General features: G+C 34.2%; 1 protein-coding gene and 1 pseudogene across 5 annotated transcripts in view; both read right to left on the reverse strand.

The window, feature by feature from the left end:
• PDE1A (phosphodiesterase 1A) overlaps positions 1–23268 on the reverse strand; it is a 294241-nt gene that overhangs the window by 127692 nt on the left and 143281 nt on the right. The window lies entirely within an intron of this gene.
• On the reverse strand, positions 13843–13961 carry LOC120597458 (uncharacterized; annotated as a pseudogene).

Genomic DNA, 23268 nt, shown 5'->3' on the forward strand with positions numbered 1-23268 from the left:
TTTTATTAAATTTATTGAGATGACATGGGTTAATAAGATTAAATAGGTTTCAATTGTACAGTTCTATAATATATCAACTGTATATTGTATTGTGTGTTCACTACCCAAAGTCACTCCTTCCATCACCATATATTTGACCTCTTTTGTCCTCTTCTACCTTCTCCATTCCCCTTTCCCTCTGGTAATCACCATACTGTTGTCTGTACCTATGAATTTTGTTTGTCTTGTTTGTTTATTTCTCACTTTCTGTTTTATATCCCACATGTAAGTGAAATCATGGTGTTTGACTTTTTCCATCTGACTTATTTCACTTAGCATGATATTCTCAAGATCCAGCCATGTCGTCACAATGACAGTATTTCATCTTTTCTTATGGCTAAGTAGTAGCCACTGTATATATGTACCAAATTTTCTTCATCCACTCATCTGTCAAAAAACACATCAGTTGTTCCCATGCTTTGACCACTGTGAATAATGTTACAATGAACATAGGAGTAGATATATCCTCACGAATAAGTGTTTTCAAAATTTTGGGGTATATACCCAAAAGGGGGATTGCCAGGTCATATGGTAGCTCTATTATTAATTTTTTGAGAAGCCTTCATTCTGTTTTTCATAGTGGCTGTATCAATTTGCATTCTCACCAGCAGTGTATGAGGGTTCCTTTTCTTCCACAATCTCATCAACACTTGTTATTTTCTTGTCTTGTTGATAATAGGCATTCTAACAGGTATGAGGTGGTATCTCATTGTGGTTTTGATTTGCATTTCCATAATAGCTAGTAATGTTGAATATCTTTTCATATATTTGTTGTCCATTTGTATATCTTCTTAGAAGTGTCTGTTCAGGTCCTCTGTTCATTTTTTTAATGGGATTGTTTTGTTGTTGTTGTTGTTGTTCAGTTGTATAAGTTCTTTATATATTTTGAACATCAGCCTCTTATTGAAGGTATTGTTTGCAAATATCTTCTCCAATTCAGTTGGTTGCCTTTTTGTTTTGTCGATGGTTTCTTTTGCTATGTAGAAGCTTTTTAGCTTGATATAGTATCATTCATTTATTTTTGCTTTTACTTCCCTTGCCTTTGAGGTCAAATTCAAAAAATACTCTCTAAGACCAAGGTCTGTAAGTTTAGTACTTATGTTTTCTTCCATGCATTTTATTGTTTCAGGTCCTATATTTAGGATTTTGACTTATTTTGAGTTAATTTTTGTGTATGGTGACAAATAGCAAGTATAAAACTAGCCACTCAGTTATTTCTGAGCTTATGAGCCAGTCAGCACCATTTATTTGCTATATTAATCATGTACTTTGTAAGAATCTACTTTGTAGATATCACTGCATTAGGTGTTAAAGGGATTATGAAGAAGTATAAAATCTTCCCATGTACTTAAGAATTTATTATTTATTTAGAGGGATCACACAGTTTTTGAATAGACAACAATATCTCTATCATCTATTTATCTATCTATCTATCTATCTATCTATCTATCTATCCATCTATCTATCTATCATCTATTTATCTACCTATCTCGTTTCTCCATATAAATAGCTAGTTAAAGAACTAATAAGTAATAACTCAAAAAAGTATGTACTTCAAATTATGAAATCTTAATATATGCTTATTTGATCCTTAATCCATTACATGTAGCAACTTTAATCCTCAATCTGGCCATTTGCCCAAACTCATTTACCTCAGTGTCATGACGAATGGTTGTGACTGGAAAAGGTGGAGAGAATATTCCAGACTGAGTGCACAACTTAGGCACTTTCTAAGTTTTCTTAAAATGTCAATTTTTTCCCAATGTATACTATTTTCCCTAAATTTCTCATACTGCCATTAAAAATATGAATTCTAAATAGGTGACAATAAAGAAATGGGATAAATATAAAAAGATGAGCCATATAAGATGAATATATTGGGCAATCAAGTTTATTGATGTCAACAATTAAAGACATTTAAACAGCTACCCTTATTTACTAAGCTTCCATGATCCCTAAGGCTTCTGGTTATAATTTAGTTTCCCGTGAATATAGAGTTCACTGAGACATAGTGCACTGAAGGGTAACACAAGGCTCCAGACCTCTTGACAACTATATTTCTCATTAGAGGATAATAAACTAGTTAGCTGTTATTTTAAAGTTATATCCTGATTCGACAGTCATAGCCTACTGTCTTTAAGAATTACTCATTAAGTGTTAAAGACTGAGTCTTCTGCAAGGAAAATTGCATTAAATCCTTCCTCAGAGATTCAGAGATTTGAAAGAATGAAATTTTCAAACAACAAATAAAAGCTAAAGCTCTTGTATCATTAATAAATGTTTTCAATAAAACTTCTGGGGTTTATTTTGACTAAACAAATATAAAATAAATGAGAAGAAAACAGTAGCATTTATATTTTTAAATATATCTTCAAAGAACAGTGATTCAACAATGACATTATTACTTTGTATAGTTTAGTTACTTCAATATTAATAGCTTGTATTTCCTCTTCTTGCCTGGTACTAAAACTGTTCATCTGCTAACATTTTTAAAGAAACAACAAACAAAAAAAAAAAGCTTTTTAGTGAACTAATTATCACACACAACTCCCAAGTAAGTTGTGAGGATATGAATAATACAACATAAACCTGTGACAGATTAATGTAAATTAGAGAGCAATTCATCTAGTACATAGAGAATTTTTCAAAATAAATTTAATTAACAAAGTACTTTTTTCATTTAATTCTGATTTTTATGTTAGAATAGAACAGTAATATTTCCATATCCTGGTTGTGTTTTTAATAATAATTGGATTAATAATTCATATGAATAGAATTTTATATTTCATAAGGTAGTTTTACATACACAAGGTGCTTTAATAAACATAATCTCTTTTAAGAATGAGAATATCCTTGTGAAGTATGTGTGATGGGTAGATATTGACAATGTTGCTCACACATTTTAAGGTTAAGTCCTAAGTCTCTTCTACAGGATATCCTTTAGGTAGCTGTATTTAATACCACATGACCTTGTGCCTTTGGCATCAACTAATTGGGTAAAAGCTAAGCTCTGATTCAAGAACAGGCAATTTCTAAAATATCTTGCACTATATGGTGTAGCCTGGCACAAAAATTTAAGCTGAAATGAACAGACTCTGTCATTTATAAATGTGAATTGGAAAATAGTAAGTATCAAGGAGTTAATAATGGTAGGTAAAGGTGAAAGGACATTTAAAGAGAAAAGCCATGAGGGGCAATCAAGATCATAAGAAATTATGGCAAATCAAAGTTTTGAGGGAGCAGAGGAAACAGAAATGCCATGAAAGAGAGACTTTTGTTGGGGGAGAGATGGGGTGGGGGAGGGAGAGAGAGAGAGAGCGAGCTAGCACAAGCGAGCTAGCACAAGCGAGCAAGGGTGAACATAGGTGGTCCTTAGAGCTGCCTAGTTTTCTTCAGATAACTTGGGTAAGTCTTTGTTTATTGCAACTAAAAGAGATCAATCAAAATAATAGGTAAATGTATCTCTACTTTACAAATTGAGTAACAAAAGTTCAAGAGACTTTTTTTAGTTGCTAGTGGAACCCAAACCTTTTAAAGCCAAATAGAGTGTTTTCTTCTCTATTGTCTCCTTAAATCTGGAAGATTGTCAGAATTACCTGGAGAGTTTTTTTCAAAATTTAGATTTCTAGGCTTTGCCTGGGACCTACTGAATCATAATCTCCAGGGGATAAGCCTATGGCTCAGTTTCAGAATTTTCAGTAAGTTCTACAGTATTATATTGATGTTATCCAGATTGAAGACCAAAATGTCTACTTTTAAGGGAACTTAAAACTTTTCAAATTTGTCTGTTTTTAAAATTAGCTACAACCCCATTTCCGAATGACATATGTATAGAAAGAGAGAAGAAAATATGTGATTTAACATTATTGAACAAGTACTATAAGAATACAGAAACCTAGATGCTGCTAACTAATGATTCCTTATAAGGAAAAGAAATTGGAATTTTGTGGTGACATTTATACTATGCATTAGCAAGAAATATACCATAGTCTAGTTTTATAGACTTGTCTTACTAGTTAATTAACTTAAATTTGTGAATCACACAAGAAAAACACTCTGAGGTCACAACTGATTGGATATTTTAAGCAAAGTAATGCTTTTAAGGTTTCAACTTCAATATCAGTCAGTATACAGAAACTAAAAATATATCCAGGGGGAGCTGAAATAAAAGTGTATATGACGCATTAGAGACCATGAAATGAGGTTAAAAACCACTAACTAAAAGTAAACTGCCTACACTTGAGCTTTGGATTGCTTTGGAACGCACGTACAGGCTCTCTGGACCGTGTCCCAATTCCACCATGCAGATTTTCATTGTCTTTCCCTTAGGGTTGATACCTTCCCCCACTGTCATATATATCGGAAGATGGAGGTGACGTCCAGGCACATATATGCGTGCTTAGGAATGAATGTGCAGCGAAGAAAGACATCATGTAGATGTATCAATGTGTATGTGGCTGCTCCTCGGGGAACCTTCTTATATCTTTCTGTCCTTTCCCTGAGGGCATACGGTGACTGGTCCAGGACCTCTTGCTCAAGAGAAATGAGGCCAAGTAATAAAGAGGACACTTATCTTCAAGTAAGGAACACCTGGCAAAACTGCCTTTGGAGTCTCTAAAATCTAACCTAGAAGCGGGTGGGCATATTAAGATTTATATTCTGCCACAGCCTTGGTTAACTGTCAACTCACTTTTGGCTGTCCCTGAAGTTACAAAAACTATTACCTATTGCATAAAGCTTCCACTATCTTTTAAATTTTTTTTTTATTTCTTTCTTTAGTGGAAAAAAAAAATCCTACCTATCCTCTTTTCCTCCCCCAATTGCATAAGAGCATTGTCTTTGATTAGTAAACTCCATTTCCTAAGCTCAAAAGAGAAAAGACAAAAGCTATTTTTCTTTTATCCTTGGGCTGGTAACGAGGAGGTTTGCTCTTTAAATTGGATTGGAAATCATTTATATACATGCCACTCTCAAGTATAAACTAGACAACACGATTAGAGGACAAATGTAAAAGAAACAGCTTAGAGCAGAGTCACTAGAACAGGAGTCAGAAAGACCATGCTCTTGTTTCCGTTCTACCATGTATAGACTCTGGGACATTAGGTCAGTCACTTATAGCAGATGTTCTTAGTGCCTTGTCCATATCTACTCAGGCTTTACCACTTTACTCCATGCCTCCCCTCCTAATATTCAGCATTTACATCTCCTTCTCTGAGACTTTTTCTGGATGCTAGTGCCCACTCTGTGTTACGCCTGGCTTTGGAATCAACCTCTACCAGTAAGTGGCAACAAGAGTGGTCACTATGATAATACTTTATTTTCCTCACGTACTGCATGGCATCCCTCTCAGGCATGTGTTCCATACTATTTCCCAGAATTCCTCAGTAAGATCCAGTTTCTCACACTGATAACCTGCTTGATAACAGATTCATCCATCTATCACTCCCTCACTTCTTACCAATGTTTTCAGAGATCAGCTGATCTGCCTTTAGGAATGTATAAACAAAGACAATATTTTGCAATAGTAAAAGAAGATACAAAAGCTACTTGAATTGGATAACTTGCCAGCCAGATGGAAAGAAGAATCCCATTGCTGGCTGTAACTGCAGTGGGGATAATCCTTGCTGTGCCCCAGCACCACACTTACTAGCTCACTTATAAAGAATTGGGATAAAATATAGATGGAAGGAGGTACTAATGCATAGCATTTGAGAGCTATGAGGGCAATGCCAATTATAGGAACTATGGACTTGAACGGTTATTGTTAAGTGCCATTACACTGCTTACAGAAAAAAAAAATCACAGTGTCAGTTACGCCCATTCTTAACTCAGGAGGGTATAAGAGTCAGAAAGTCCTCGTGGCAGCATTTAAATAGACATTTATCTCCTATAACTACAGGAATAAGTTGGAAATCAGTCCCAAGATCTTATTGTGAGAAAGACTAAAATGTAGAACTGGAAAGTCCCTTATGCTAAAGTAAGTCTCTGTTAAGAAAAAAAATGTGACCATGAGATGTTGGATGGGGAACTTGTGGGTGGGTGCACTTGGTAACACAGAACTCCCAAATTCTCTTGAACCCTAACAGAGGTGTCTCAAACTCCGTGTTAAAAAATAGTAGTCTTTCCTTCCCTGTAAACTACTCAAAAGCCTCATCTGAAGTGGATGGCTCACGAGCTGATCTTCCTTCACTTTACTTCACTACTTCCAGACCAAAAACTAAGCTCAAGTCTCTGCAGTCCCTCTATAAGAGGAAAGGAGTTATTCACCAAAAGAGCATAGAAGCTTGATATTATGTTCCAGCAAAAACTGGGAGAATGTGTCTGAGAATTTGTCTTGAGGATACTAGAACATAAGGAATGAAATATAAGGAGTGGAATACAAGGTTGAAGATAAGATCAGATGATCAGAAGGCTGATATTTGATGCTATAATAAACATTTTAAATCTTTCAGCCAGTTTCCAGGGTAGAACCAATTCTAGACCTAAAACCATCACAACAGCAAAACAAATACATTGAATAGCAATTCCCTATATTATATTATCATATCATATATAATATTTCCCCCAAAATTCCAGGGTCTCTGTACCTTGGGGAAAAATACATATTTTGAAGTGTGTTGGATACCAAGGACCTTAAATACCATCAAGGACTGACCTTTTTAAGGTATATAGATGCCAGGTTATGGAGTCCTGGTCCAAGTTTATCTCATGGTGGACCCATTGTGTCCATGGATTCATTCTATGATTATTTCCCTAGCCCCTGAATGAAGGATCTGGATATACTTAGCCACTGGCAGACACTTTGAATTGATATCCAAATCTTTACAGTTACAGTATTCCAGCATATTCTACCATTCTACGTAATGATATTATACCATCATGGTATCATATCCTCTGTCCAGGAATATAATTAAAATTTAATACAGCATTTTGGGTGGAATGGCTAAGATTAATGTTACCATTAAAGACTTAAAGGTACGGAGATGGTCATCTTCACATCCCCAATTAATTCATTGTCTGGCCCTGCAAAAATAGGCTAGATCATGGCAGATGACAGTCCCCAACTGCAAACTCATCTTCTAGAGAAGACTTAAAAAGCCTCTGATACATGGTATACAACTATTAAACTGGCAAACGTTTTCTTTTCAATACCCATCAGAAACGAGGATCAGAAGCGGTTCTGATTTCTGTGGTTAGACAGCAGTATGTGTTCATAATCATGCCCCAAAACTGTTAGTTCTCCAGCTCTCTGAAACAATATTGTGTAAGGAGACCTTAATCATTTGGACATTTTGCAGAACATCACACTGATCGACTATAATGATTACAGCATGCTACTCAAACTTGAGCAATAGCAAGTGATAAGGAAACCCATACTGGAACATATGTCTAACAGATGGAAGATAAATCCTGTAATGATTCAAGGGTATACCATATTGGTAAAGGTTGTAGAGTCCAGTTGCCTGGAACATGCCAGTATATATGCTCCAAGGTAAAGAACAAGTTATTGTACTTTGCACCTCCAGCACTGAGAAAGAAACAGTATTTAATGACCTCTTTAGATTTGAAGACATTTAGTTCATACCACATTTGGGAATGTTACATTTGGGATGGAGTCTAATATATTGGGTATACTTAAAAAGTATAAGTGACTTTTAGGAACAAGTATAGTAGACTTCTGTGTTGCAACGACACCTCTCTCTCAGCTCACACCTATAGAGTTGTTCAGCTGACGGAGCTTGAGAAAAATATGGGCTTGGTTCATTGATAGGCCATTGTAATAAACTGTTGGGAGCTGAAAATTCTACACTACATCCTCACTCAGTAATAGCCCTGAAAGACAATAATATGGGGACAGTGCTTTAAGCAGTGCATCTGGCCATCAAGCAAAGAAAGAATTGGCCTGAGGTAAGGATATATATGGAATACTGAGCAGTGGCAAATGACTTCCGCATGTGGTTAGGAGCTTTAGAAAGAACAGCATTGAAAGACTGGAGATAATGATGGCCAGAGAAGAAAGAGTAAAAAGAATAATAGGAGTAGGCATAAATTATATAGATCTTTGTTTCTTGTACAAATGTTCCATGCAGTAAAGACATTGAACAACCAAATGGATAGATTTACCTGTCTTAGGGAACAAATTTTTTCCCCTTGGCTACTACACTTATTGTGTAATGGCCTATAGGAGGAATAGTTTCTGTGGCATGGATGTAGGCTATGCATGGGCTCTCTCTATAAGGCTGATCTAGCTACTATCACTGTTGAATGACTGATTTGTCATAATCAAAGATCAACAGTGATTACTTTATATGATGCAATCCCTTGAGGGTTGCATCCAGCCATTTGGTTGCAAGTTGGTAATATCTGACCCTTTCCTCCCTGGAAAGGGCAGTAATTTGTCATTGCTAGGATTGATAAATCTTTTGGTACAGGTTTACTTTTTCTGCCTAAGTGTCTCATCCAGCAAAACCATCCAAGGGTTCAGAGAATAGGAGATTTATCGTCATGGGTCCTGTATAACATCTTCTTGAATGAAAGGACCCATATTATAGCAAAGGAAAGGTGACAAAAAGTACGTGACTATGATCTCATTTTACAATACACTGCATTAATCCAAATCTGCTGGCCTGACAGAATGTTAGATTAATTTCTTAAAGGTACAAGTAAACCACTAGTTTATGAATGACACTATTTATTACTCTGTGGGATTGGGGTACTACTCTCTAAATGCCAGTGGCTATTGTATGGTGCTGTGGTTCTAATAACTAGAATACTTGGCTCTGAGAACCAAGAATCAAGCTAGAAGTGGCCTCTTTTACTATCTCTCCCAGTGACCCATTTGGGTGATTTGTGTTTTCCATACTCAACTTCCAACTCTATTGTATAAGAGGTACTGATTTCCAGGGTGTAGGGCAGGGATATGCTTTATAAGGGAGTAACTGTGCTCCAACAAAACTTTATTTACAAAAAAAAAAGATTGTTGGCCAGATTTGGCCTATGGAGTGTGATTTGCTGAACCCTGCTACAAGTTATTTCTAAGTTTTCTTTATGTTCTAAAATTCTATATTGTATGCCTCTATATTCTGGAAACACTTTGGAACATCCTCCAAGCCACAACAGATTATTAATAACTCTAAGAGATTATAAGGTTTATAAAATTATACATTATCTAAAATTATTGCTGATTTATATTTCAAAATCAGTTCTCTAATAGTAAAAACAATGTATTTATAATAATTTAGACTATCTTTAAAAGTGAATATTTTGAACATTTAACATTAAGGCATTGACAATTATGCTGAAAATATACTTTGAAAAATAATGTCCACTGGGGAAATTCTTTTTTTTTTTTCACATGGTAGGCCTTGCTGACAATATTATTCTGCACAAGTTTAATAATCATAGCCTAAGTCAGAATAAAATCACTTCTGGCTTAGATCACTCAGGAAGAAATACCACATATAACTAATGTAATAACTTAGAAGCATGACAAGGTTGTTGTTTAAAGCCTAATGCTATAATTAAATAAATTATATAGTAATATAAGAGAAATGTTTTACTGCAATAAAGATGGATGTGGTTTATGCATCGCTTATAAATTGCTAAAAGTAAATTAAAGATTGAAGTGCTAATAAAATATGTTGCTATAAATCTTTAATAAAGTACTTAAAATAAATTCAAGTTATTGAGAATTTAAAACACAAATCTCTGCATAATAAGCAATTGTAAATTAACTCAATCCCCATGAATATCATTCTTCTTCTCCTATTATTTTTAAACAGGGAGAATATTTTAAAGGATGAAATAAAATTAAATAAAATTATTAAATAAAATGAAAATCTAGAAATTAACAGAAATGCTATGAAACAAGTGAACAATTGTAATAAAAAGTGAAATTTGGTCAAGCACAGTTTAAAAGCTTAAAATAGTACTGATAATGTAAATGTGATTAATTGGTGGTGGGGAAAACAAAGATTTGGAATTATTGTCTCCTCCCTTCTTACATCCCTAAATTATTCTACAAAAAAATTTTCACTTTCATCCAATTGTATGTTTATGTCATTTTTTTTCAAATATAACATGTGTTACATTATAAAAAATAAAAAGCATATGAAACAACACAAATAATTTGTTTTATTCATTCGAAGGCGAAATGTGTTTCTTCTATAGTTACAAAGTACAGTATCTATCCCATAAAACTCTACTAGAATTTATTAAATTTCAGATTAGTGCTACAATTTATCGACAATCTATCATGTCTGTTTTTCCTTTTCAAAATGAAATGCTATTTCCCTTGTCCTTACTAAGTTTATAAGGTAGGCATATAACTTTTTTTTTTTTAGAAAAACAAGTGGCAAAGAGGTTCACATGGGAGAAGAAAGAGGTTTGCAAAAATATCTGTAAGAGCTTCATGAAACCCAGGTTTCATGAAACCATAATACCATCCTTATAATTTTATAATTATGGGTAGTCACAATGAAAGATAATTTATTGCTCTTACACCTAATAAAAACTTTAAACATGTCCATTTCTAGTAATGGAATGTATAAAAACAAATAGATAGTCAAAGTGAAAGGAAAAAGAGGGCCAACTTCCTAGTGAAAGAATCATAATTACCTTCTAAGATTATAAAGCATTAACTACTGAATCCTTATTTGGTGGACTTCTGATCAGAAAATATAAAGGTGAGAAAGGATGTTTATTCGAAATGAATATCAAATTAGTTGTTCCAATTAAAATTTCATTGGAAAACTGAACAGTTGTTTGAAGGTTGAGAAGAGTAAATTGATGAAGAAAAACTTATTTTGCAGACATATGCAGTCAAGTAAAAATACAGTTGGGAAAATTATCAAAGGGACTATTTTAAGTGTGTTTCTCACATAAAGATATAGAAAGGTGAACTAACTACTTGTGATGGATGTGACTAGCTCAAGAATGGTGTAAAAAATTGTCCTGTAACTCAATAAAATAGTTAAAATTAGAATCAAAGTAATTGAGAATGTAAGTTAAAAGGAAATGGGGAGAGAATACTAACATAATGAAGAAAATTGGTTTTAGAAATAATCAGTTGGCAGTCAGCTCTAAGGAGAGAAGCAGAGTTATCAGAGTAATTGAGGCAGGGCTCGATAAACATATTAATGGTAAAATAAATGGATAAGGCAAAAATGAAATCTGCAGAAAGACAAAACAAAATGGGACTTAATTTTATTTTTTGAAATTATACTCTATCATTCTACACTTTAATATTATTTGTGCACATTATTGTTATTTTTATTAGCACAGATAGTAATACTATACCCTTTGCCCCAACACAACAGTATTGCGAAGAAATAGGCTAAGAAATCCTATGGTTTCCTTTCCTTTGTAGTTAATAACATTAATATCCTCTCCTCAGAGAGGTTCAAGACAGGCAAAGGAAATAACTATTATTTTGAGGTGTATGGAGGGAATAATTAGCAAAGTTTGAAAGTTGTGGAAAAACTAAATTTTCTATAGGAAGTCACTGAACAAGAGAAAAGATTGCTTTACAATTGCAGTAACTTCAAATTTATACAAAATAAGCCATACTCATTTGGTGCTTTATAAACCTTGAAAGACATCTTCAGTACATTGTCTTGTTATATCCTCAGCATACCTTCAAATAGTAGGCAAGTATCACCCTATTTTACAAGAATATCTTTGGCCAGATATTCCCCCAAACACAATATAAACTCCTTAATCTTGGTATCCAATGTCCTCCTCTAGTCTCTCCCACATTCTCTTACAAATTTTACCAGCTTCCTACATCCAGACTCCTCAGCACTCTATAAGTGCACATCTCACTTGCACATGTCCATAACTGTGGAGAAGGACTACTATGTAGTCACCAAACTCATTCTTTTTCTTCGTGGGACCCCAGCTTAAACTACATTTCTCACCATATTTGCAGATAAATGAGGCCATGTGACCATCCTCTCTGGCCAATAGAGTACAGGAAGAAATGATATACATACCTTCCATGTCTGGTTTCTAAAATCTCTCATTCAATCTGCCATGGAAGTGCTCTTCTTCCTTATCTTCCTCCCATTATACAAAGGTGGTGAAAGACTCTAAGGACCCTCTAGTACCTAGACCCTCTAGTACCTAAGTTCCTACATTATCCTTTGGAAGTCTACCTCCTGAACTGATGTGGACTACCAGGTAAGCAGGAAATAATACCATCACTCTGTTAAGCCACCAAGATTTGCAGTTACTGTCATAGCAGTCAGTCTGCCAAAACTAATATTATAGCTTCATTCTTCTCTTTATCTATTCAGATAGGAACCCTATTTTCCAACAAAGTTCAAGTTAACCTGCTCCAGGAAAACTTCCCTGATCACTTTGACATTTCTGATTTTCTCAATAATTCATCAGTTCTATTTATTGTTTAGTGTCTGCAACTTTATTTTTTTAAATAAAGTTTTGTTGATACGTAATTTAAAAATTATTCTTAGATGTATAGATAAATGAATTTTAACAAATGTATGCAGTTATATAATGATCACATTGGCAAAGATCTAGAATATTTTCATCACCCCTAAAATTGCATCACTGCCTTTTTCCATCAATTCCCTCCTTAATATTAGTCCTTGGCAACCACTGATGTGTTTTTTGTCCCTATAGTTTTGCTTTTCTACAATGTTATATAAATGAAAACATAAAGTCTGTAGCCTGTTGGGGAGGGGCTCTTTCACTAAGCACAGTGCTTTTAAGACTCACTTACGTCATTGCAGGTATCAGAAACTTGTTTCTTTTTATTGCTGAATAACATTCCATTGTATGGATGAACCACATTTATCCTTTCCCCAGCTGATGTACATTCACACAGAAGCCTATATATGAATGTATGATTTTGTTTCTCTCATATAAATGCTTAAGAATGGAATGGTTGTTTTTATATATAGGAGTAAGTTTACATTTTTAAGAAACCACTAAACTTTTTCCCAAAATGGTTGTACCATTTTGCATTTTCAACAGCAATATATGAGTTCCAGTACCTCCACATTATCACCAATACTTCCTACAGTTATTCCTTGTAATTTTAGCCATTCTAATAGCTATATAGTGATATCTCATTGTGGTTTTAATTTGCATTTTTCTAATAATAAATGTTTCTACTGATAGAGTATCTTTTCCTGTGCTTAGATGACTTTTTTATACCTTTTTTGGTGATGTGTCTCTCCGATTTTTTCCCCATTTTTTATTATTTTTCTCTTTTAAAAATAGTTTTGAGAGTTCTATATATATTCTTGATATAAGTACTTTTTCACATCGATAATTTGCAAATATTTTCTCCCAGTCTGTGACATTTTTTAAAATTCTCTTAACAGTGTCTTTAAAAAGTCAGTTTTTAAAAAATTTTGATCATGTTTAACTTCTCAATTTCTTTATTTTGTAGATTGTATATTTTGTGTTATATCTAAGAAATATTTGTCTCATTCAAGACTGCTAAGCTTTTCTGCTATGATTTTTGAGACATATTATAGTTTTAGGTTTTAATTTAACTCTGTGATCCATTTTGAGTTATATTTTTACATATAATGTGAGGTACTAATGAGAGTTTATTTTATTCTTATATATAGATATACAACTTTTGGGAGCACAATTTGTTGAAAAGGCTATTATTTCTCCACTGAATTGCTTTTATGCCTTTGTGTCAGAGGTCAATTTTCCATATATGTGAGGGTCAATTTATAGACTCTATTCTATTTCATTCTTTTTATTATTTCTACCTAACACCAATATCACACTCTCTTAATCACTCTAGCTTTTTTTTTTTTAAAACGCCTACAGCACCTAATATTCCTAGGTGATCTCCCATCCAAGTACTAACCAGGCCCAATCCTGCTTAGCTTCTGAGATCTGATGAGATCAGGCACATTCAAGGTGGCATGGCTGTAGACTCACTCTAGATTTTAATAAGTCCTGAAATCAGGTAGTATTAGCCATCCAAATTTATTCTTCTTTTGAAAAGTTGTTTGGGCTATTGTAGGTCCTTTGTATTTTCATATGAATTTTAGAATAAACTTTTTACAGTCTGCAAAAGAAAGTCCACTGGGATTATGATTGGGATAAAATTATATAGATTTCAAGTATACAATTCCATAATACATCATCTGTATTTTGCATTGTATATTCACCACCTAAAGTCAAAACTCCTTTTGTCATCATATATTTGACTCCCTAACCCTTACCTATCTACATCCACCCTTTCCTTCTGTTAACCACTAGATCGTTGTCTATGTCTATGAGCTTTTATTTGTCTTGTTCGTTTGTTGCTTCCAGTTTTATATGCCACATATGAGTTAAATCATATGGTTCTCAACTTTTCCTGCCTGACTTATTTCACCTTCCATGATTATCTCAAGATCCATCTATGTTGTTACAAATGGCAGTATTTCATCTTTTCTTATGGCTGAGTAGAATTCCATGGTATATATGTAACACATCTTATTTATCCACTCATATGTTGAAGGAAATTTTTATTATTTTCATGTCTTGGCCATCATGAATAATGCTGCAATGAATTTCGGAGTGCATATATCTTTATGATTAAAGGTGAGAATACCTAGTGCAGGCAGTGAGGTGGAGCAACTTGAAACTCATGTATTATAGAAATTCAAAGTGGTAGAGTCACCGTGGAAGAGTACAATACTTTCTATGCTCAACTGCAAGGACTGATTCCATTAGAGAGAAAGATCACATGACTTGGAAACTATTTTCACGAGGGACTATATAGGACAAACTCTGGGAAACAAGCAGGGTGCTTTCATATTCAGACAGTTAAGTATGGCATAGAGTAAGGGAGAGAATTTCAAGGGTTACCATGTAGTTTCAGCAGAGAGGATTCTGGGAAATTCAGTCCTGGGAGCACCAAAAGAGAGCACTTCCCAACAAGCTCTTCGCCATTTCTGCTGGGAACACTGGCCATAGGGGCCTAGTAAAGCTCTGCTCACAAATGACTTTGCAAGCAGTAAAAACTGACAAACCAGTCAAGCATCAAAAGAATCTGAAAGTTGTTTGTGAGCTCAGAGGAGTCCTGGTGTTTTCCAGCACTAACTGACAAGGCTTTAAATGTAGCTGGAGAACCTGTGCTAAGCAGGTGCATCTAAGTCAATAACAGCATACATAGGTTATTAAGAAATAAAAATGCAATGTCAGATTATTCCAATTCATCCTCATGAAGAATAGGGTAACAGATGACTCTCATATAAAAATGATGTAATGTATGTGGTCAAACTTCGTAAAACAGTTTTCTAATGTTGTAATGCATTACTTACACTGATGTATTAGTTTATATATATTAACGTTTTCAAAGAGTTCATATATTTTATCATTTGATTAAATCAATAACTATTAAGTAAGCAAACAGGAATTATTATTTCTGTTTTACAAAGGAGTGAACTGAGATTCAAAAGGGCTGAGTGATTTGTCAAAACCACACATTTGGTAAGTAGCTCAGACAAGACTAGGTCTTTTGAATTCTAATCTAAAGTTCTTTCTACTCTACTAAGGTCATCGCATTAAGAATGGATTTGCAACAACAGTCCTACAAATAGCTAACAATGTTTGCTAGAGTCTCTACTTTGGGTTAGGAATTGAAAAGAGGATATTCAGAGAATCAGGAACACATTGTTTATTTTTAATTTTTAGTCTCTTTTTAAACTGTATTTCAATAAATCATTACACCTTGTCCTTTTACTTCTAAATAGATATATAGACTGAACACCAAATACATTAAAACATTTCAAAGTTTTTTGAATTGGATATTATCAACTGTTTAAAATCAGAGATATAAACATGGACATTTCTCTCACTTCTGATACATGTTGGCTTAGAATTAAGTGAAGAAAATCTGCCAAATTGCTGTTGGATTCTAGTACTTATTTAAAAATGTGAAAAATTACTTATATCCTTTTGTAAAACATTCAGATGAACATGTTTTCATTGTTCTTCCTCTGGCCAGCCTGTGTTTAGGTTTAAAAAGCCTGTGTTTTGGTTTCATCTGGCCTCCAAATAATAAATTTCTGGTTTGCGGTTTAGACGAGTTTAGTTATGTAATGTATCTTAATACCCACACTTAAACATATTTTCAGGATAACCAGATGTTAACACTCTAATGCATTTATGCCTTATGACACTTGTAGTGATATGCGTCTCCAGGGTTAAGTTTTAAATATTTATGTTTGATTTTTTAAGAAAACAGATGCTCTTTAAACATTTCTCACAAACAGTTTTTTAAAAATAAATTATTTGATAAAACCATGATTTATTGAGCTAAGACGTTCTGAATAGTATCTTTCTCTGCACTCACGATGCCATCATCATCTACCTGAAAGAACCACTAATTCACAAAACAAAACATTAACAAATACATTGAAATACCTACTATGTGATAGGTATAGTGCATTGTGTGGCAGATTTTAAAATGAAAAGTGCTGTTTCCATTCTCATGGACTAGAAGTGCAAACAGACACATACTCTGATATTCACCATATAAGACGATTAATGTTGTGACAAAGGAAAGCAGATGAAACTAACAAGCAAATGAAAACAATCATGTGGATCTTTCATCCAGATGAAGTACAGAGATTCCTGAGGGACCTTTGAGAGTTATCTTTGAAATAAGTACCGAAGCTATAACAGGAGTTAGTAAGGTGGAGAAGGAATCCCAGGCATAAAGAACAACATGTCCAAAGGACTGGAGGCAAGCAGGGGCATATGCACCATTAGGTAGTTTGAAATTTACTCAGAGGCTTGTGAGGGAGCCAGCAATTGATTTAAAGTGGGGAATACCACTCCTGCAATATTGCAGTATGACGGAGGATAAATCTAAGAGTGACGGTACTACAGCAGGGAAACTGAGGTTATTTTGTTACCCAAGTGAGGAACACAAGAAAGAAGTGAGAGTGGAGAAGAGGGGCTTGATGACTGAGAGTGTGGAGGGAAAAGAGGAGATGCACAGGCTTAGGAGACTGGGGGAGATTAGTGAGCATCACCATGATAGTGGCCATGGCAGACTGAGCCAAGAAAAATGACAGATTTAGTTCTTAGCACCCAAAAATGCCAGAAGGAAGAAAGACACCTGGTCTGGCACTCAGGAGAGGGATCTGAGGTGGTAACACCTAAAATTTATCAGAATGTGGGTATAAGAGAGTCCGAAGTTAAGCCCCAGATATTCGCTTCTACTAAGCATTCAAAGTGATTCCAAAGCAGGATTTTCAGAGACCACATATACAGTAATAAAGCTATTGATGTAGATAAACATCTCCAGGACACTTTGTAGAGAGAAGAAGAAAAGGGCCTTAAAGATGGAACCATGAAAATGACAATATTTAAAGGAAGGGCAAGATTAAATGGACATTCTAAAGAGAGAATGAAAAGAACTAGCAGTAAGGAAGCCGAGGGAGAAAACATCAAGGAAGGATGCACCAGAATAGTTAAAATGCCATCACTCCTAAAGATCAGGTCCAGAAAGAAAATCCTGAAAACTACGGATTAAATTTGGCAACTGAGGGAATTGCTTATAATGAAACCAGTTATAGTGGACTGATGGAGATCAAAGCTAGTTGCAAAGGGCGAGCTTGACTAGACAATGGAGAAATAAAGACAGTGAACTGAGAAGTTTTATTTTGAAGGGAGAATAAAAGTCACTGTAGTAACAAAGTGGCGACCTAAAAACAATAAAGATGGATATTTTTTAGTTTTTAATTAATTATTGAGTATGCTTATATGCTGAATGAGAAGAAATAGAAAAGGGGAAGCTAGAAAGACAGGAGCAAATGTGAGAGAAAGAGAAAAATAGGCAAAGAGCTGGAGAATTTGAATTACCATTTGGTAAATTCATGTGCCAGGCACTCTTAAATAATATAACAATTATTTTTTTTTTATCTTAATGTATAGATATGATTGCCTAACTCTGTGTGTGGATACAATTATCCCCAATTTGTGGATCAATGAAACAAGACTCAAAGAGTATAAATCACATGTTCCAGGCCATGCAAAAAGCAGGTCTGGGAGTCAAATACAGAATTTTGGCTATGATACGCATTTTCTTTTAATTATACTAGTTTTTCAAACTCTTAAAACCTCTTTCTGGCTTTCATGAACATGACAATCTCATCCCTGTGCTCCCAGATGATCTAATATGCTCCCTCAGTATAAATCACTGCAATCTGTACATTCTCACTAACCAAAGATTTTAATCCCTATACTTTGTAATGTAATCAAATCATATATTTTATATTCAAATATATCATTACAAAACCAACTGTGCTTTTTCCAACCTACACACACTCTCTTACCCCAGTTGTCCCCTACTGAAAATCACTATCCTACACCAAGCTATCCCCTGGCCTAACCTGACCTAACATGACTTCATGTGAAGAAATGATGGCTGCCATGCCATTTTTAGTATCTTCTATTTCAAAGATTGATAATATTACATACATAAGTCTATATAATGAAGAAACAAGTTTTCACAGAAAGCATTGATAAGAGCTAGGGACAGCTCTTCCCCAGAAAGTCTTCCCTGGCACTCTCATTTGACACCCATGTGACAATCAAGTGAATGAAAAGAATTTTATCCACAGACGGAGGCTGCTACCAAATGCTCACTTCAATGCCACAGAAACTCCAGGGGAAAAGTAATATCTTCGTAGCTACATGATGATTCACTGTGGCTTCTAAAATTTTGTAGAACACTAGTGGACCTAATTTTTTCTAGAGCCACCCCCAATTCCATGGACTCTTCTGTATTCCTTTCATTTTTATAACCTTTAAGAAGACTCTGTCCTAACAGAGACTCAGGGACATGGACAATGGACTAGTGGTTACCAGAGGGTAAGGGGTGGGGAACGAGGGAAGAGGTAGACAGGGTAAAGGGGGTCAAATATAGGGAGGTAGAGGGAGGGTGAAGTGGGTAAAGGGGATCAAATATATGGTAGCTGAAGAAAACTGAACTCTGGGTAGTAATCTCACAATAGAATGTATAGATGTCAAATTATAATGTACACCTGAAAATTATATAATTGTATTAACCAATGTTACCCCAATAAACTTAAAAAAAAGAAGACTCTGTCCATCCCACATTTATTTCAATATGTCTTAGCATTCTCAGCAATAATTCCCCATTATTCTATTTTCTTAGTTCCCATGTATATATTGACGCGTGAAGAAATGCCTTTGAGAATATTTTCTTTTCACTCCATTGGTCCCCTCTCTTATTTTACCCTTTGTGCCTTTATGTCCTGAAAGTATAAGTTTATTTATTATCATGTATTTATTTTCCTACTTTGATAATTTTGGGGTTTGCGCATACACACACACACATGTACAAGCACACACACACATCATGATGTATGCCTATAATCTAGGACAAAATTATTCTTTTTGTTTTCTATAAAGGGATCTACTGGCTCAAAATCTCAACAGGGTTGTATGGAGTTAGAAGAGAAACTGACGACACCTAATATTCCTATCACCTAAACATATTGTACCAGGTCTTTACTAATATTACCAAAAACTTTATGACATTGATGAATAATTAATGAATAAATTTAAAAATACCCACTATGGTCCTGCTCTTAATTTTGTACTTTAAATTTATTCATTCTTAGTAGTAGTTATAACTTTATTTACTCTTATACTTCTACATCAAAACTACTTTGTTAAACAATTAGCATAAAATACATTAAAAGGGTGATATCATTATATAAACTTTATTCTGGTGGCAACCAATCTAAGGAATTTTCCCCAAGTGGTTTTCTGAAAGCTCAAAGGGATAATATGAGAAGTGAGAAGTATGCTTAGTCCTTCTTCCTTCTTTTCTTAGCTGAGTCATCCACATCTGCGTGGCTGTTCTTTAGGATCTGCCAGAATCACCTCACTCTTGCTGACAAGCACAGCAACCCACCGAGGAAAACAAAAAGATATAGTTCCTCTGAAAACTGGCATGACAAAGTGAATGAATATGACCCTTTATTTAATTGGCATGCAATGGGATTATTTTCTTCAGTAGACTGTAAGATTCTGAATATTTATTCAGTCTCTGCTGAATTCTGAGGTTATGTCAATTCAAGAAGCACCTTTTCACTTTCAAATTACTTTCATCTGTAGAGGAATACGTATTACATCATTGGTCTGCATTCTCTTGGTGGACTTAACATCTAGTAGGTTCTGTGTCTTTCATTCACCACAATTTGTAAAATGAGGGCCAGCTGGAAGACATATGAGTTGTATTGGCTCATCATGAAGACTGGACAAATATAGTAATTGTTTAATAAATAAATATTCAAAGTCATTAACTGATACTGATATTAGTAACAACATAAGCTTAGTATCAGAGGCTCCTCTCTATTGTCTTTGTTATTATATCCTGAGAGCCAAGACTATGCTTGGTTGGTTTGACTTGTTGTATGAGTGGATGAGTTGTATGAGTGCAGATCACAACTTGTACATATTTATGCAGCAGTACCTACTATAATATGCTAGATCCCCTGTGAGTTGCAAAGATACAAGTTTTTGTCTCTATGCAGGCCACATTGACCTGGAGGAAACTGGCAGAAGGAAATTTGAAATAAAAATATATCTTTACAAAAGCCAAAGAAAAATTTTAAATAAGGATTATGTTTTAAAACTATCTTATAAATCCAAATAAGAACTAAACAACAGTAGTTTCTGGAATTAAAGAAACATTTTATTTTAATTTCTGTTTATCTTTGTTACCTCAATAACTAAATATTATTAACCATAAGTAGGAATTTGCTTTGATTCACTATTTTCAGGACGTAATAAAACTAGCTTTTAAAAATTCGACTGTTATTTTTAGTATCAAATCACATTTTCTATGTTCTTAGCTATTTTCAATTGAACAATTATAAAAGACTTCTGTTAAATAGAAAGTTACACATATCATTCCACAGATTATCTTGACATTTTATAATAGCAGATTCACTATTACTGACTTTGTGACTCCTTTATCTCTGTAGGATATGATTTACAAGGAACTGCCCTAAGCCAAAAATACCCCACATATAAGTTATTACATATTTGCAAACTATTTTGTTCTATATCACTAACAGACATACAATCTGTGATCATTAATTAAATAGTAATTTATCTTAATATTACACATTCCATATCTTGCAATAGGCTGTAATCTAGTGTTTTGAGAAAAAATTAATCTGATTTCAATAAGAAGCAAAAAATAGTATTTAGAGCAAATAACTGCTCATGACATCTTTGTGACTATTAATTTAAAGCATATAAATGTTTTGCATGTTGAATAAGATATGAAACCAAGATGGTCATTAAAAACAGCATTTTCCAGTAAGAGAATTTACAAATGCCCTCTGACTGGACTCCATTTCATGTGATCACAGCCAGAATTTCTGAGCTCTCCTGTAGTTCCAACTGGCATACTTCACTTCTTGTTTATTTCTCTGTGAAGGGACATGATGTCCCATTTATAATAGTTCACAAACTCTCCCAAAGGCAATAGGTTGGAGTGAGCCTGAAGATTTTAGTTACAAATCAACATGTGGCTATAAAAATTACTTTCCCTTCCAAAATCTTAGTGTAGACAGACACACAAATATTTTTAAGGAAAGTTAGTTTGAGCATTAATTCTTTAACACATTCACCCATAAAAAAAATGTTGCATTTCTACTAGGTACCAGGCACAGTGCTAGTAATGAATCTCAGTGATTAAAAGAAGAAAAAAAAATGTTATCAGTATCTTATACAATGACTCTACACTGAAAGAGAAAAGACATAAAGAAGGGAGCCTTTATTATTTTTATAGTGTTTCTTTTATTCTACATTACTGAAAATCTGCTTTTTTCATTTATGGAATGAACACGTTGGACTTTACAGTGGTTTTTCAAATTACTACCCTAGGACTTGATTCTGAAAAGATTCTTCGAGACTCTCAGAAAGCACCTCAAACTGAGAATAACACAAGGCTACCCTCTGCTCCTGCTCTCTTTCATAGAGCTCTCCAAACTTGATTAGTTTGCATATTTGAGCTGCCAGTTAAATTTTTAGTGGAAATATGCTTCAAGGCTAAGAACCGATCTATAAGCCTCTAGACTAGGTAATTTTTTAAGCTCTCTTCCAGCTTCACCATTCAAGGATTTTAGGAAACTTTTTACTTTGGTTTTATAATCTCAAAGTATTATTTTTAGGAGAAAAGTTTTCTGATCTCTCAATAACCATTGGAAATAAGAGCTCCCAAGTCACATTATATTTTGAATTCCTCCCTGCCGCTTACAAGCTGTGTGATCTTGGGCAAGTTAGGTTTTTCTTCCTAAATTTCAATCTTCTCTTTCATAAAGGAGATATAAGTAGAATCTGTGTGTTACATAGATTCTACTTGTATACATAACACTCAATATTCTGAGTTTTACGTATAATACAGGTATTTTTACATTTTGTAAGACTTTTAAAAAGTTGAGTCTTTTCTGATTTACTACAAAATCAAGGAAATATTATTTTAACCTATGAGTTTTAACAAACAAATCTAAAATAAACAGATTTTTAAAAGCCTTCTAATTTGTAAACAAGTTAAAGTAGTGGACAATAAGGGCATTCCAAGAGAGATGTATAAGGAGAAGAAAGGAAAATACACCCAGTTTCTTTTTTCTTTGTGACCAATTAAAAATATTCATTTATTGGCGATGCTAGTTAGTATAGCTTATAATTTTATGGGGGGAAAAAAACTCCCATTTTCCCTCCTCATAAGAAATTAGCTATTTCTCTTTTCGGTAGAGATTCAGTCACAAAAGTTATAAAAAGAAGTTCTCTATTGAAGAAGCAATAACTAAAATAACAGCATTTATCTTAGAAGGAAGATAGGGACAATTAGGTAGTTGAATGCAGGCTGGAGCCAAGCCAAAAAAACAAAGAATTTTTTAAAACATTTCTACTCTTGTCCTAACGTTTAGTAGTTACAGCTGAATATTTCTTTTAATTCCAAATATTTCTTTTGATGTAGAGAAAAAGGAATTCTTTGGAAAACCTAAGTGCCTATCAGAGGAGCACTGGAAAAACTCATTTCCAGTGTGAGCACTGCTTATAGGGTTCTTGCCTGGTTTGCCTGGGAGGTAGGTCCAACTGTTATCAGTGAACAGAGCCAGAAAACCCCCATGGACCACAAAGAGGATGATATTGCAAATGCGGCAACTCAAGAGCCTTTAGAGCAGTCCTCTG

This window comes from Pteropus medius, unplaced genomic scaffold, assembly GCF_902729225.1.
Source record: "Pteropus medius unplaced genomic scaffold, Ma_sr-lr_union100, whole genome shotgun sequence".
NCBI classification, from domain to species: domain Eukaryota; kingdom Metazoa; phylum Chordata; class Mammalia; order Chiroptera; family Pteropodidae; genus Pteropus; species Pteropus medius.